This window comes from Prionailurus viverrinus, chromosome C1 (assembly GCF_022837055.1).
Source record: "Prionailurus viverrinus isolate Anna chromosome C1, UM_Priviv_1.0, whole genome shotgun sequence".
Lineage (NCBI taxonomy): Eukaryota > Metazoa > Chordata > Mammalia > Carnivora > Felidae > Prionailurus > Prionailurus viverrinus.
This window is the reverse complement of record NC_062568.1, coordinates 148,279,024-148,297,051: the sequence shown is the minus strand read 5'-3', so window position 1 is coordinate 148,297,051 and position 18,028 is coordinate 148,279,024. Positions and strand designations below refer to the sequence as shown.

The following is an 18,028-nucleotide window of genomic DNA, read 5'->3' as shown; positions in this document are numbered from 1 at the left end:
AGAAAGACAGGGAGAGAGAGAGAAGATCCCAAGCAGGCTCCTTACTGTCAGTGCAGAATCCTACCCGATGGGGGGCTTGAACCCATGAACTGTGAGATCATGACCTGAGCCCAAACCAAGAGCTGGACACTTAATCCACTGAACCACCCAGGTACCCTTGAACATTTTCTAATTTGATTGTTTGTTTTTAGTCCAATGAGAGTCTTAATGTATGCATTGTGATTCTCCCTGTAATAGCAAGATATGCAGTCTTGTGAGAAACTATTACAAGACTGTTGCTCATCCATCTCTCTCTACTTTGTGGGAGGCTCCAGGTGTAGTGGGAGACTCCTGGAAGGCAGCTCTCATTCACCTCTTTGGTTACGGTGAGGTATGAGACTTCCCACCAACTCCTCTGCTTAGGATGCAGGTATAAGCTGTAACATCACGACTTAACTGCAGTCAGGAGATGGCTCATCCACATCAGAGCAATGTACTAATTGTGCTGTCATTTGATCCCCTAAGTCCTGTGTCATTCTGTGGGATTAGGGTCACAGGCATCGGAACCCATGCTGATACTGCTTTTGCTTTTCTTTGTGTTAGTAATAAGCTGTCTAAATCCATTTAGATTCATTGTCTTTTACTGGCTGAATCTATAGAAATGTGGCAAGCCAAACTAGTAGCTGCCATGACGCTGCTACTCAGGAACTGCTTGACCACTTGACAATATTCATTAACCTTCTACCCAAACACCATCTCTTTTACCTATAATTACATTTGCTTAACTGATCTCCCTGCCAATAATCTTGCTTTCTGCAGATCTCTGTCTTACATTGAAACTAGAGTAGCTTTTCTAAATGCAAATCTAATACTATTCTCCAACTTAGAATCTTCTAACTGCTAGATAGAGTGAAACATTTTACCATGTATTTTAGCCAGTTCAGGCTGCTATGACATAATACCATAGACTAGGTGGCTTATAAACAAGAGAAATTGATTTTTTACAGATTTGGAAGCTGGGAAGTTCAAGATTAAGACTAAGCAGAATTAGCACCTTGTGAGAGCTCACTTCCTACTTTTAGTCTTCTTGCTGTGTCCTCAGATGGCAGAAGAAGTGAAAGAGCTCTCCATGGTCTTATTTATAAGGGCACTAATGTCTCTCATAACTTAACCACTTTCCAAAGGCCCTACCTGCTAATATAATTATGCTGTAAATTAGGATCACAACATATGAGTTTTGGGGGGACATATCCAGTCCAGAGCACTGTGGCTTACAATGACTTCCATGATTTGCCCCTGGACTACCTCTGCCCCTCATATCTTGACACTCTCCCTCCTTTTTTTTAATTTTAAAGAAAGAAATCATGAGCAGGGAAGAGGGGCAGAAGAAGGGAAGGGGAGAGAGAGAGAGAGAGAGAGAGAGAGAGAGAGAGAGAAAGAGAAAGAGATTCTTAAGCAGGCTCCCAACATGGAGCTTGATCCCAGAACCCTGTGATCATGACCTGAGCCAAAATCAAGAGTCATACACTCAACCAACTGAGCCACCCAGGCACCCCAACACCCAACACTCTCCCTCTCATAGTATAAGTTGTAGTAGAATTAAATATATTCTTTTTTTTTTGTTTTTGAGGCTAGTTACATGTGCCAAATTTTAGGCATTGAAAATATTTAGTCCTTACTAACTCTAAGCACAAAATATGGCAGCAAGAAATGAAGCTGAATAGAAAAGCAGAACAATGTTGGATTTATTTGGAATACTTCAGTCTTGCCTTATTTCTCTGACTTAACAAGGTGAGTGTATATCTTTAAAATATACTAGCAATCCATGATTTGCATGCAACATATATCACACTCACCATGTATTGATAGGAGACTCCAAGACCAGAGCTACATTTTATTACCCTTTTCCTAAATTTCCAGGAAAACAATGACTTGTTAAAATTCCTTCAGTCTTATAAAAGCTCAAAGGTGATTACAGGGAACTGATTTGAGACATCTTTGAGCGAGTGGTATAGTATGCGCAACATTATGTAAGTGGATTTGGGATTAATTAAGGTCCTATTTGTCTAACATTTTGCTTTAGTATTAGAAAATCCAGCACATGACTCCTGTTGATATGGGTCAGCATAAAACTCCAGACCACAAAAAAGGTGGCTTTTTCATCTTTGACACTATACTCGCTGCCCTTTTCATCTTTGTCAAACTCTGAGAAAGTAAGCAGTCCTTTGTAAATACTGTCTAAACTTTTAATATGTGATACCCAGAAACAAAAACAAAAATGGGTATCAGTCACTCCCCCCAGTAGACTGTTCCTCAGTATGGAACCCAAGAATAATGTTCCATAGAAGGACAAAAGATCTTGAGGGGAGATGTTTAGAGGAAGATGGTATTTTAACACTTGGGAGGAAAAATAGGATTCTTCTCCATAGTAGTAAGGAAAGCTGACATTTGCAAATTGCCCATTTTAATACTTTTAATGTGCGTCTGGTACTTGGCAGTATTGGTAGCAGTAAAAATAAGAGTGGGCAGAGCCTAAGTGTCTAAGAATGAATGTAGGATGTTTTGAATTGCAAAATGCCCGAGAAATACATTTTAATTCTCACTTTAGAAATACTGTGTTCACGTTGGTGTTATTTGTTGCAAACATATTCTCTTTAGGTAATAGAGTTATGTTAATGGCTGTTGAAATTCAGCTGATATTCCTGGGTACGCCTCTTACTGTATTCATGACAATGAATTATGGTCTAGTGATACTGCTTTCATATGTTGTTGAGGGATAAAATGGGATTAGGAAAATTGCTCCCAGCCATCATAGTAAATTTTCACCAGAACAAGTAGGCAGCTATGGTAGGTGACATTGGCATTTACTTTAACTTCCAAACACATTATTAGAATGGAAATGACTTTATATCATATGCCCAAATATATGTTCTGTTTTAGTATCCTTTGTTGCTGAGATATGTTTCCTAAGATTAGTATATTCTATGTCAGTATATGCAGTTTAAACAAAATCAATACTTGTGATATTTTCTATTTTGATATTTGATGACATTGGCACATACTCAAAGACTTATTCGTGAAGTGGCTAGTATTTAAATTGTCATTGTATGAGGATAAAGGTGACATAAAATTTTTAATCGTTATACTTAACTTTGCATAGTCTCTTCAGTTTCCATATTTTTTTTTCAAATCTTCCAAACCACTCAGTAATAGAAATTGTAGCTAAAAGTGACAGTTGACATTGTAAAAAAATAATTACATGAATTTAATACAAGGAAATTCAAGGAAATACAAGGAAACCCGGCTCAACTCAGTATAAAATGTGGTGTTAATTCCATGCATGTATTTTATCCATTTAACTTTTGAAAAAATATTTTTAGGAAAAGCGTATTGCTGATCATCATGTCAGAACCCAAAATGTAACAGTAATCACTGACTTGGAGTTTGTATTTTAACATAAATGTCTTGTCGACAGTGAATGTTGCTGATTGCAATCTGCCGTAAGGTTCATCAACTCAGGCTGTTCTCTTAGTTGCTTCTTTTAGAGGACGCTGCTCAATAATTGTACTTCATGGTAAAGATAATTTTAACTTGAGGTCAGGTTTCAATGTCAAAGGGCAAAAATATAGCCTCGAATCAAATGAACCATACTCACATTCTACAGAATTTTCTCTTGCAATATTATATTACTTTCCAAAAAAATATTTTTTACTATTATGGAAGTATGGGAATATGTGAGTTTTTATTTCTCTCACAGTAATTTTGTATTAAAACTTTGATGTGGGAAGCCAGGAGATTGAGATGTTAGTTCTGACTTTGGCACTTTGAAGTTTATTACCTTGGCCAAATCATATTAATACTTCCAGACCTTAGTTTTCCTATTTATAGTGTGAAGGAGTTGGATAAGATCATCAATAAGATTTATTTAGTTCTCAAATATTATAGTTGTGTAACAAAGAACTTGCTTATGTAGGAAATTAATTTAAAAAATTGTACCACAAAATTTGTTATTACTTGTCATGTGATTTTAAAGTGAGATCTTGGGGTGCCTGGGTGGCTCAGTTGGTAAAGCGTCTGACTTTGGCTCAGGTCATGATCTCAAGGCTTGTGGGTTTTAACCCTGCGTCAGGCTCTGTGCTGACAGCTCAGAGCCTGGAGCCTGCTTCAGATTCTGTGTCTTTGTCTCTGTCTGCCCCTCCCCCACTCATGCTTTTTCTCTCTCTCTCACTCTCTCTCTCTCAAAAAATAAATAAATAAATAAATAAAAACATTAAAACAAATTTAAAGTGAAAGCTTTAAAAAATTTTGTTGATGGGGGTGCCTGGGTGGCGCAGTCGGTTACGCGTCCGACTTCAGCCAGGTCACGATCTCGCGGTCCGTGGGTTCGAGCCCCGCGACGGGCTCTGGGCTGATGGCTCAGAGCCTGGAGCCTGTTTCGGATTCTGTGTCTCCCTCTCTCTCTGCCCCTCCCCCGTTCATGCTCTGTCTCTCTCTGTCCCAAAAATAAATAAAACAAAAACGTTGAAAAATTTTGTTGATGTAATGAAAACAAAGCTACTTTCTTAAAATTTAACTACAATTACCCTGTATGTTATATTTTTGTTAAAGAATAATAAAACATTACTTTTTCTGTAGAAGTATATTTTAGTGAGAAATATATAATGGGTTTTTTTTCTGAAGGACTAGATAAGTCACAAAGATTTACTTTTTTGTATGGTGTGTTTTATTTTTATATCTAGAATTAATATTTTGTAAAACTTAATAATATCTTGAAATAAGGACAATACATAAGTCAGCAGTTGCATATGTTATTAGACTTGATTGTGTAGAATATGATGCTTATTTTTGTCATCTGCAGGTCATTGTGACACATAATCAAGATGACACTAGGTCAGAAGAGAGATAAGCAGTTTTATACCCAAAGAAATCTTTGTGCTAAATCAAACCTTTTTGTGCCAACTCAAATAGAGAGCTTGATTTTATTCTGAAAAATGTAAAATCATTTAATCATCTCAAAGTAAAATGTCTTTAGAAGTAAAAGTATTCTGTAATCTGATAATTATAAAAATGCCAATCACTGGTTAAATATTCTTTCACTCATGTGACATTGAATTTGTGTGTTTTGTTATTTTTGTTCAATTTTGTTCACATTTTTGCTTCAAGCAGCATTCAATGGAGCAATGATTTCAATGACCTCAACTGTCTATATGGCAAAGCAATCTGCTTCTGCCTTTATACACATTGAATTAGGGTCAGGAGAGAGTCTCTCTCTGGGTCTATGACAGATTATATCCACTTACGTACAGTCCTAGAAGGGACATTATCAACTGCAAAGAAACCTATGTAATCCCCTAACACAGCATTCCAGTCAGTCATTGACATATTAACTACAATGGGTTAAGTTGAATGAGCTTATCTCAAGGTAAGTCTAAATGCTTTTCAGAAATTATTAAATCATATTTTTGATGACTATTAATCATTTAAAGATTGGAAGCAATTTCTAATTAGTAAGCCTCAGAAGAAATACATTTGAAAAGCCAAAATTAACTTATTCTAATGACCTTTTAAATCAGATTATATTAGAATAGCAATTTAGTAAATCACATGCCTCTTAATTATAAATGAAGATTTGAGATAAAAAGGTAGAATAAAAAATGTTGATGTTATAGAGAGCGTCATATTGGGAAAATACTGTTTCACATCCTGATCATCTCTAATCTTGGTTTTGGGACTCAGACTGTCCCCTCTTAAATCATTTGAAATCAAGGAATCTGAGAAAGAACCACATTATATATTAGAAACCTCAGCTTCCAGCTTTATGATTGACTGGATATTCTAAAAACGAAGAGACAAATAAACACCCCTTCCTCCTCCAATACAGCTTGATCCTGGGTAAATATTAACATGCTTGTATTTACATGAGTGATTGAAATTGTAAAGAAGTAAAAAATATTACCAGGGATCTCCAAATAGGAATAGTTTGCTGAAACCAAACAAGTGAGCATTTAGTAAGTAAAATCTAGGAGATGTTCCTAACAGCAAATGTTATGTATCTGTTAGATCTTAAACGTAAATGATATAGCATGTAGGAAATTAGACATTATTGTTAGGCCACCAAATTAGAAACAAATGAATAGCACACTCCTACAATTAATCTGGAGTAATATAAAAGAGCTACACGTTAGTGAAAAGATAGGTTACCAAAAATTTTCTGAGCAGCTGAGGAAACATATAAAACCACTGGTCTATCCTATCTCAAAAAAGTGAAAGTTATGATATAAAAATAATGATAATCATCAAAATGATAGTCTTATTTGATCATTTGCAAACATTGTGCTTCTCTTCGGTAACTCTGGATTTCAAACTCTTACAACTCATGTCAAATGTGTGTCAAGACAAGAAATTAACTTAAATTGGTCCCAATTGAGCAGTTCTTCTAATGACCTGTAAGTTCTCTCAGGAGCAAACAGATCCAGGAAAATTTCAGGATTCCAACAGATTATATTCTGTAAAAGTTAATTCAAATTAAAAAACACTGAATACTTCAGGGATGCTTAAATGACTGACTCTTCATTTTGGCCCCGGTCATGGTCTTGTGGTTTGTGGGGTTGAGCCCTGTGTAGGGCTCTGTGCTGACAGCATGAAGCCTCCTTGGGATTCTTGCTCTCCTTCTCTCTGTGTCCCTCCCCAACTCATGCTCCTCTCAAAAAATAAATAAAAAATAAAAAATAAAAAATACTGAGTACTTCAGAAAAGAAGCCATTATGTTTGAGATTCGGCAGAAATAACACAATAGATAAAGATATCCAAGAACTTCAGATATTGGAATTAACAGATTTAGAATGTAATTATGTGCTAATTGTTTTTTTTTAATCTTTTAATGTTTATTTTTGAAAGAGAGAGAGACAGAAAGAGTGTGAGTGGGGGAGGGGCAGAGAGGGAGAGGGACGCAGAATCTGAAGCAGGCTCCAAGCTCTGAGCTGTCAGCACAGAGCCTGATCCAGGGCTCGAACTCATGAACCAAGAGATCATGACCTGAGCCAAAGTTGGACGCTTAACCAACTGAGCCACTCAGGCGCCCCTATGCTTTTTAAGAAAGCATACGTTTTTTAAGAAAGAGGGCATAAAGACAGCAATGTACAAGAAGTTACCATAAAGTACCAGAAAGATCTGATTTTAATGAAAGAGAATTGAAAATGAAAAAAATAATAAATTTAAAGTGAATAGAAGATGAAGCAGCAGGTTAAATAAATATGTAGAGAATATTAATGAACCAGAAGAGATATTAAGAAATTATTTAGTCTCTAGCAGAGAGAAAAGAAGATGTGTAATATGAATGAAAGGTAAAAGATATGTAGGATAGATGGAGATGGTCCAACATTGATATGATTAGAGTTCTAGAAATAAAGAGTAAAATGACTAAGAATTAATGTTAGAAGAGATCATTGTTGGTAATTTTTCAGAAATTTACATGATTTTATATGACACAAAAGTCATTATGAATACTAATAGGATACATGAAAAGAGGGGAAATACTTTGATACTTGATTCTTCGTAGTGAAACAGCTACATCATGCTCAAACACGAACAAAAAAAAAACTACACCAAATAGTTTTAAAAAGCCACAAATTATATTTTTATGAGCCAGAGTTGTATTGACAATTGATATTTCAAGAGTAATACTGTAATCTAGACAATAATGGATAGTATCTTCAAAGTGGGAAGAGAATTTCTATACCCAGCAAAGACTATTTTTTATGAGTGAGGGAAAAAAAAAAAGAAATTTGCCACGGAACAAAATGGAGTTTATTAAAAGAACTCACAAATTATGTATGCATCTCAGGAAAAAAGAAAATGATTCTAGAAGAATGTCTGAGATGTAAGAAAAAATGGCTAGAAAATAAACTGGTAAACATGTTTGTAAATATACATACATACCAATTGTATAAAATAATTATATGTATAATTTGGGGAAATAAAAGCAAAATACCACATTAATTGGGGCATAAAAACCATTCAGAGTTCTTGGTATTTGAAAGGAGAGTTAACATACCGATTATATTTAGAGTTTCTTTATGTTAGGTACTCATGATACAATTGTAAGTTGGACTCATAAAAGAATAAAAATTATATGATAGCACCCAAGCATGTAGATTTAAAGAATAATAAGAAAAATTAACAAGTGAAAATCCTTGAAAAACTCCTCCAAAAAAGGCAACAAAGAAAAATAACACATATAAAATCAGAATAATAGAAAGTTTAAAATAAAATAATGTAGACAAAGTCTAATATGTCAGTAATCAAATGTATGCAGACTGAATGTTCTCTGTATGAGACAGAAATTGTCAGGTATAGTTTTCAAAACCCCTGTAGCTATAGGTTCTTTATAAGTAGTAAACCAAAAATACAAGGCACCAAGTGTTGAATATGAAAGGATGGAAGGAGTTATATAAGATGGATACGAGAAATAGCATAGATGTTATGAAGAGAGGAAAACAATAGACTTTAAGATAAGAAAGTTATTTGAGACCAAAGGAATTTCATACAACGATCACAGGTTTAATTCACCAGGAAGATGTAGCAATTCTAACTTGTAGATAGAAGCAAATCTATCTAATAGATGAAGCAAAAATTTATTAAACCAAGTGGAATTTGAAGAACATGCTTAACCAATGTTATTTCATAATAGATCTTTTCCTGAAGCCAACAAAGAATACAAATCCTTCTCAAATACTCATGAAATATGTATACCGTTTGTCTTAAAGAATGCTAGACCATTAAAAGATCTCAACAATTTTTAATAAATTGATATCATACAGATAATAAACTGGCCATGATTATATAACATTAGAAATAAGTGAGAATTAATTTGATTGTGGTAATCGTTTCACATTATATACATATATCAAACCATCATGTTGTATGCCTTAAATATATACAATTTGTTATTTTCTAATTATACATCAATAGACGTTAAAAAAAATAAAATGCAAAAAAACTCCTCCCAAAACAAATTAGAAACGTTATAAAATGATAATGAATAAAATATCTTTCTATGTTAGAAAAGTAAAAAAACATAATTAAATAATTGACTGTATGAAAAAAATAAAAATGGACATTAAATAAAAAATAGGGGTGCCTGGATGGCTCAGTTGATTGAGCATCCAACTTGATTTCTGCTCAGGTCATGATCCCAGGGTCATGAGATCAAGCCCCATGTTGGGCTCTGTGCTGAGCATGGAGCCTGCTTGAGATTCTCTTTCTCTTCCTCTCTCTCTGCCCCTTTCCTATGCTCTCTGTCTCAAAAAATAGAAATAAAAATAAATAAATAAATAAATAAATAAATAAATAATTATGTTCCTGCATGGTAGCAAAATATTGCATGTTAACACTGGGTAGCTGCAACCAAATTGATTAAATACAATTGTATAGCCTTTAATACTTAGAAAACAAAGAAGCCTGAAAATAAATGGGCTCAGCATCCAACTTTAGTTAGAAAAACTGTGTTAGAAAGTCAAATCTAATAAATACATGAGTAGAAATTAATAGACTATGAAACTAACATACAAAATAAAAAAAACCAACTAAGCTAAGACAATGATTATTAAAATACCTATAAAGCATCATCCCTTTTACAGGGTTGAGTGACAACAACAACAAAAAAAGAGAATGAAAATACAAAAACATCAAGAATTTAAATGGCAGCATAACTAAGAATATCATAGAGATTGAAAAGATAGAATATTATAAACAAATGTATGCCAGTATGCCTGAAACATATGGAATGGGAAAACTTCCTAGGAAAGTGACTTACCAAACCAATTCAGAAAGAAATAGGAACACTGAATAATCCTACAGGCATTAAATACATTGAATCAATTAACAATCTCCATAAAGATAATACCACTAAATGTTACTCACAGATGGTTTTACAAGCAAATCCTATCACTTATATGGAAGAAATCTGTCTCATCTTGAACAAACTATTTACAGAATAAAAACAGTAGGAATGCACCCCAGCTTAATTTATGAAGCTACTATAATCTTGATTCAAAAATAAGAAATAGGACAATGGTATTCATGAAACAGGTGAAATCATTAAAAAATAGTCAAATAGAATGCAGCTGTATATAAAACGTATATTACATCATGACTGAAAAAGCATGTCTGATTTAATATTATGCATTCTGTGTAATTTTCTCATTAAAAGATTACAAGATAAAAATCCTATGATCTTGTGTATAGCGTAAAACAAAATTCAACGTGCATTTATGATGAAAAAATCTAACAAATTAGGGCCAGTTGGGTGAACAATCAAGAAGCCAAGGCCCTATGTTTATCATATTTGGCTGGGGGTATGGGAATTACATATACAAATCCATGTTCTCTTAGAAAGGGCATTTGAGACATCAATGCCTTTCTTCTGGCATATTTTAGTATGTGCAGTGGTAGTTACCAGGCTATATAAGATTAACTTTTTAAAAACATTTTTTCTTAACATGTAACATGCATTCAGAAAAGTTAAAAATCATAGGTATAGAGTTTGATACATTTCACAAAAACCATGAAGTGAGCACTGCCCAAATAAGATTAAGAATATACAAACACCACAGAAGTCTCATTCAATCCCTTAACTATACTTGGACTCCTGTCCACTCCAAGTGTAATCACTATCCTGACTTCTGACTTCTATCATCATAGATATCAGGATTTACTGATCTGTTTTGCTTATGAAAAACAATATTGGATATCTTTTCACCATTGTAGTAACTTGCATATCTTTATTTTTTTCCGTTTAAGTTTTTTTTTCTGTTTTTTTTTTTTAAATTGTGGGAAGAACATTTAACATATCTATCTCCTTACTAATTTTTAGGTGCACAATACAGTACTGTTAATTATAGGCACTGTGTTATACAGTACATCTCTAGAATTTATACATCTTGCATAACTGAAACCTGATACCTACTGAACAACATCTCCCCATTTCCCCCTTAACCCAGTGCCTGGCAATCACTATTCTACTGTCTGCTTCCAGGGTTAACTATTTTAGGTTCCTCATATAGGTGGAATCATGCAGTATTTGTCCTTCTGTGACTGGTGTATTTTGCTTAGCAAAATATCCTCCAGGTTCATCCATGTGGTTGCAGATGACAGTATTTTCTTTTTTTTAAATTTTTTAAATGTTTATTTTTGAGAGAGAAAGAGGGGGAGAGCAAGAGTGAGCATGAGTGGGGGAAGGGACACAGAGACAGAGGGAGACGCAGAATCTGAAGCAAGCTCCAGGCTCTGAGCTGGCAGCACAGAGACCCACATGGGATTGGAACCCAGGAACTGTGAGATCATGACTCGAGCTGAAGTCGGATGCTTAACTGACTGAGCCACCCAGGTGCCCCTTAAAGGCTAGATAATATTCCATTTTGTGTACAACCACATTTTCTTTATCCAGTTATCCGTCGCTGGAAAATTAGATTATTTCCATATCTCAACTATTGTGGATAATGCTGCATTGAACACGGAAGTGCAGTTCTCCAAGATCTCATTTCAATTCTTTTGGATATACACCCAGAAGTGGGATTGCTGGATCACATGGCAGTTCTATTTTTAATTCCTTGAGGGACTTTGTGTTTTCAATAAAGGCACCACTTTACCTTCCCATCAACAGTATATAAAGGTTCTAATTTCCCTATATCCTAGGCAACACTTCTTCTTTTTCTTTTTCTGATAATAGTCATCCACATGTGAAGAGATATTCATTGTGGTTTTAATTTGCATTTTCCTGATGATTGGTAATGATGAACATCATTTCTTACACCTGTTGTCAAGTTATGTTTTTTCTTTGCATCTCACACATTTTTATAAGTTGTATTTTCATTTTTAATTACTTCAAAATATTCTTTATTGTAATCTCTATTTCTTTTTTTTAGCCCATCTGTTATTTAGAAGTGTGTTGTATAATCTCCATATATTTTTGGATTTTTCAGCTATTTTTCTATTTTTGATTTCTAGTTTAATCCCATTGTGTCCTGAGAGCTGATATTGTAGGATTTATATTCTTTTAAATTTTTTAATGTGTAGTTAATGTCCCAGATTGTGCTCTATCTTGGTGAATGTTCTATATGAGCTTAAGAAGAATGTGTATTCTGCTGTCATTGGATGAAGTAGCGTATAGATGTCCATTTTACCCAACTAATTGATGGTGTTGTTAAATTCAGCTATGTCCTTGGGGATTTTCTGTCCCCTGGATTTGTCTATTTCAGTTTGGAGAGGAATACTGAAGTCTGCAACTACAATAGTGGATTAATCTATTTCTCTTTGTGTTTCTATTCATTTTTGCCTCACATATTTTGATGCTCTGTTGTTTTGTGTGTGTACATATATATATATATATGATAAGGATTATTATATCTTCTTGGAGAATTGACCCCTCTATCATTGTGTAATGGCCCTCTTTATCTCTGGTAACTTTTCTTGGTTCTGAGGTCTACTTTGTCTGAAAGTAATATAGCCATTCTTGTGCTGTTGTTTTTAAGTGTCAGCACGGTATATCTTTCCCCATCCACTTTCTTTTAACTATCTGTGTCTATATTTAACATGGGTTTCTCATAGACAACATATGATTGGGTAGTGTTTTTTGATGCACTATGAATTTCAGTTTTTTAATTGGTGCATGTAGAACATTATTGATACGGTTAGATTAATGTCTACTGTATTAGTTCCAGTTTTCTATTTGTTGTCCTTGTTTCTCGTTCCTATTTTTGTGATTCACCCTTTCCCTGATTTTTGTTGTTTTATGTGGTCATTTTATATGATTTCATTTTCTCTACTTTCTTAGCATATAAAATATATTTCTTTTTATGTATGCTTTTAGTGGCTGTCCTAGAATTTGCAATATACATTTACAACTAATCCACATCTATTTTCAAGTAACACTCTTGCTTCACAGGTAGTGTGAGTACTTTATAATGAAAATAATCCTAATGCTTTACTTTTGTCCCTTTGTTGTCTTTCACTTTGCTTATTCATAAGCATGCATAGACAGACGGGTGCACATGCACCCACACACAAACGTAATCAGAGACATTGTTGCTATTACTATTTCGAATAAACTTATCTGTTAGATCAATTATGATTCAGGAAAATAAAAGTTTTTATTTTATCTTCGTTTATTCCTTCTTCTATGCCCTTTTCTTTATGCATATCTGAATTTTTGATCTATATAATTTTCCTTTTCTCTATAGAACTTTTAAATTTCTTACAACAGCTACTAACTACAAATTCCCCCATTTTTTGTTTGAGAACAACTTTATTTTCCTTCACTTTTCAAAGTTAATTTCATAGTGTACAGAATTCCAGGTTAGTGCTTTTTTTTTTTTCTCTTAACACTTCAAGTATTTCCACTGTCTTCTTGCTTGCATGGTTTCTGAGAAGTAAGATGTCATTTTGATCTTTGCACCTCTATAGGCAAGGTTTTATCCTTTGGCATTTTGTAGAAGTTTTTTCAGTATTGCCTATTGATGTCTCAACTTTAAGGATGCAATTTGCCCTGTGCTCTCAGTTCTCTTACAGATCTGAGAAGCATTGTTGATTTTATAGTTCACCAGATGTTTTAGGATGGAGTGGCAACTTCCAAGCTTTTTATACGCTAGACTGGAAACCGGAAGTCCCAGCTTGGTTGTCTTAGATCTGGGTTTAATTAAAGGAACTTGACACTCATGGAAAGCATATAATTCTTCTCTGGAATTAAATTACTTGTTTTCCTTCACATATATAAGGCTGTTTTGCTTAGAAGAAGTTGTGGACATGGGAGGCATCCAAAAAACCATAGTCTCCTCTCCTAGAAGTTTCACATGCACATTTGATCCTCATATCAATGAGATTAGTTAGGACCTGAATTTTCTTTATTTTGCAAAAGAAGACATCGAAAGATTGGTTTGGGCAATGTCATACGACTTTATTTATTTGACTTGAATGTCACCAATTTCTAGGCAGCAACTATATTTTACTTATCTTGATAACCTCAGTGCCTAGAAAGTTCCTGGCACATAATTGGTGTGTAGTTAACAATTGACGAATAAGTGAGTAAACAAAGAAACAAATACAAAATTAGAACTCAGACTGCTAGACTTTTGCTCATTCCATCATAGCAAGGGGGTTTTAAATTTAAAAATATTTTGAAACTTTATGTCCTTGTCATTAGTATTTGCTACCATATTCCCAAAAGATACTCCTGGGGGATAGACAGTGCAGAAACGCAATGGCATCAAATTTTAAATTGCTTTGTAGCTGAATACTATACATAGAGGTCATGCCCTAATTTTATTATTTTGTAAAAAAGCTTGTACTTCTTCAATAAACATTTTTATCTCCACGGCTTACATTAAATTCCCTTTTAACTTCAACGCTTTCTCTTACTGAGTGTTCACTTCCTGACTCATTTAAACTTATATGCAGCCGTGACACAGATGCTACATTGATATCTTGCTGGTTAAATGGACCAAAAAGGCATACTTATTAGTTGGTAAATATGATTATTTTTCATTTTAAATTTCCACAAAGGCATATGCAGTAGTAAAGAAATGTGCTGTATGTACTATGTAAATTTCCATGGAGATGCAGTAAACTGAGTTCTGCAAATCTGAGCTCTATTTTACTTTGGGTCTGTTTCTAGTGCCAATCAAAATGACAACTGCAAATTCATTCATGAACTTGATCTGAGGAGAAAAGAAATCCATGCAGATGATTTAAGTAAAGGGAGAGTAGAGAAAATCAAATTTATAGAAACTAGGTATTACTGTCCATTATAGTTGCTAAAACTACTGGGTTCCCAGAGAAGGGACAGAAGGAGCTCCCACGTATTGGCTAATAATTTGGAAGGATGTAACATGAGATTAGAAAAGGAAAGTTTAAGGTCCGTATAACAAATGTGTGTGAGTTGGAGTGGCACAGTTTCTCAGTCAGAATCAAACAAACAAAAAAACCCTGAATAGAAGCTTTAATGGAACACCTTAAACTTTTGGAAAATTAGTCTGTCAAGTTTCATAATATGAATTAGGTAAAAGTTTTTGCTTGCCTCAGGGAGAAAGAGAGCTATTGGTTTTAACTAATGAGATTTCGTGGAAATAGATGAATTCAAAAAAGAATAATTGCTCTAATATTTTTACCCTTTTTAATGGCCAGGATCAAGAAAATTGCCTATCCATATATACATGTTTCTCAGTGTAGTACTTAAAAAAAGGTAGAATACTAGTAAAAGACTGCACTTTGAAACATATGTATTCATTTCTAAAGTACAATGTTGGAACCCAGTGGGGAATGAGTCAATATATGTTGGAGTGAGGGAGCAGGAAGAGAAAGGCGAAACAGTATGAGGATAAGAAAAAAATGAAAAGAGATAGAAAAATGGGAGACATTATTATAGTAGCCCTGAAGTTGCTAGTTCATATATTACTGATTTTTAGGTTTAAAGTTTATTAACACTTAAGATCTCCAAAAAAATATAAGCAACACTGTATCAAGTACCCACATACTTACCAACTAGCTCAAGAAAAATGCTTGATACAGTTAAATCTCTTTTACCAATCTTTCATGGGCACAGCCAATCTCTCCTCTAGAAGGGTCCTAACGTTCTTATTTAGCACTGTCATGAATTTCTTTATAGTTTTCTATATATGCATATATCCCTAAGTCATACATCATGTTGTCTTAAATATTTAAATCTTTATATAATTGGTTTTGATGTGTAATTTCATTTTCTTCATCCAACATAGGGTTTGTGAGGTTTATTTATATTCATTCTTTTCACCTATCACATGAATATACCAACATTTATTTATTCATTCTCCTGCTATAAACATTTAAATGGTTTTTATTTCTTTTATTTTTTATAATGTTATTTTATACATTTTCCCAAGTGCTTGTACCAATTCCCAATCCCACCAACAATGTATAAATATTCCTGATACTTCTCTACTTCTCCAACATTTGATAATAAGCAACTCTTAAAATTTTTGCCAACTCAATTATTATGAAATGGTATTTCATGATGACCCTAATCTATTTTTTTCTTAATTACTAATAAAGTAGAGCATCATTTCATCTGTTTATTAGCCTCTCTTGTGAATTGCCTTTGCATGCTTGTTTTTTATGGTTTTTAGGAGTTAAAATATATGTTATAGTTATCTGTATAGTATACTATACATAAATATACATGAATATAAAAATTAAAATTTTTTCCAATTTTCAGGCTCTTTTTCCACTTCTTTAATGTGTTTTAATGAAAATAATTTTACATTTTATCTCAGTCAACTTACAAATAAACTCATCACCCAGATTCTCATCCCTCTTAGATTCTGTGTAACCTATTGGGACCTATAGTCTTCGATCTATAATCTTTTTGCTCTCTCTCCTTTTTGTCTTACATATAGACTTCATGGTTTTGCTTTTTATCATTCAAGTTGAAAAATCTGTACTATAAATGAATCCAGCTCTTTGTACTCAACATTTACACTGGGACTCCTGTCTATAGTGGAGGAAAAAAAGCACACAGCCGTGATGGCTGCCTCACTGGAACTCACAATCCTGTCACTCTGTTGCTCTCATAGGTAACTATTTCCTGATTTCTTCTAGAATTTAAAACTCTCTTAGCCATCTTCACTCTCAGTTTATGTCCTTGCTTATTTCACTGAAGAAAGAGGAACAATTGGAATAAAGATGCCTCATATGTCCTCCACCACAACACCCAGGAAACTTCAACTGTGTCCACAGTCCCTAAGTCATTCCTATAACTAAACTGTGCTCTTATCTAAAGTTAAACCTTCATTGGATCCCCCCACCCACATTTTTTTATGCTCAAATATCTTTCCAGAAGGTATCTCATTTTACTTTTGTGCATCATCAGTTTTACCTGTTTATTGGATCTTGACTATCATCATACAGATAAGAAATACTTTTTCATATACTTGAGAACAAAATCTCCCTGGACTCTACTTCCTCTCTAAGTAGCATCTCCCAGCATGCCATTTCTCATCCCCGTTATATAACTAAGCTACTAAGAAAAGTTGTGTGTAATTACTTCTCCAATTCTCTGCTTTTATTCTCCCGTTTTAAGGTTTTTATTTAGAAAAATTCAAACATACACAAACAGGATAATGAAATCTTATATAACCTATCACCCAGATTTAACAATTATTTGCCATACTATCTACATGCTCCCTTATTTCTTTTCTTTTTAGCTGAAGTATATAAAAGCATATTATTGTACTTCTCTAGTCGTTTCACCATAATGACTATTGCCAAGGTCAACTATGACCTTTATATTGCTAAGTCCAATGGTCAATTCTCAGTTCCCCTCATATTTGGCTTATTATCATTTTATAAAGTTGATCACTTGTCTTGTCTAAACATTTTTTTCACATGCCTTCCAGTGTATTCTGCTTCTCTGGTTTTCCTCTTGTTACACTCTTCAGTTCATTTTCTGGCCTCTTTATAAATGGAGGCCTTGGGATTTAATTAATTAATTAATTTTATATGTAGAGAGTGCACAGAAGTGGGGAAGAGGGGCAAAGGGAGAGAGGAAAAAAAATCTTAAGAATTTTAAGCCCCAATGTGGGGCTTGATCCCATGACCCTGGGATCATGACCTGAGCCAAAATCAAGAGGCAGAGCCACCCTTAACTGACTGAGCCACCCTATTGCCCCAGAGAGAGAGAATCTTAAACAGGCTCCATGTTCAGAGTGAAGCACGACGCAAAGTTCCATTCCACAAACCGTAAGATCATGATCTGAGCTGAAATCAAGAGTCAGACACTCAACTGACTGAGCCACCGAGGTGTCCCTATAGGTGCAGTTTTCAAACATTTGCTCACTTGATGGCTTTATGTCAAATTTTGGTAATTCTGGAAATATTTCCAATTTTTTATTGTTATTATATTTGTTGTAGTGATATGTGATCACTAATCTTTGATGTGACTATTGTGATTTTCTTGGGGAGCTGCAGGCCCATATAAGATGGCAAACTTATTTAATAATGTTGTGTGTATTCTGACTGTTCC

General features: G+C 34.1%; 1 pseudogene; it reads left to right on the top strand.

Moving 5' to 3' along the window:
• Nucleotides 1-18,028, top strand: part of LOC125171733 (tigger transposable element-derived protein 1-like) — a 98,871-nt pseudogene that overhangs the window by 79,017 nt on the left and 1,826 nt on the right.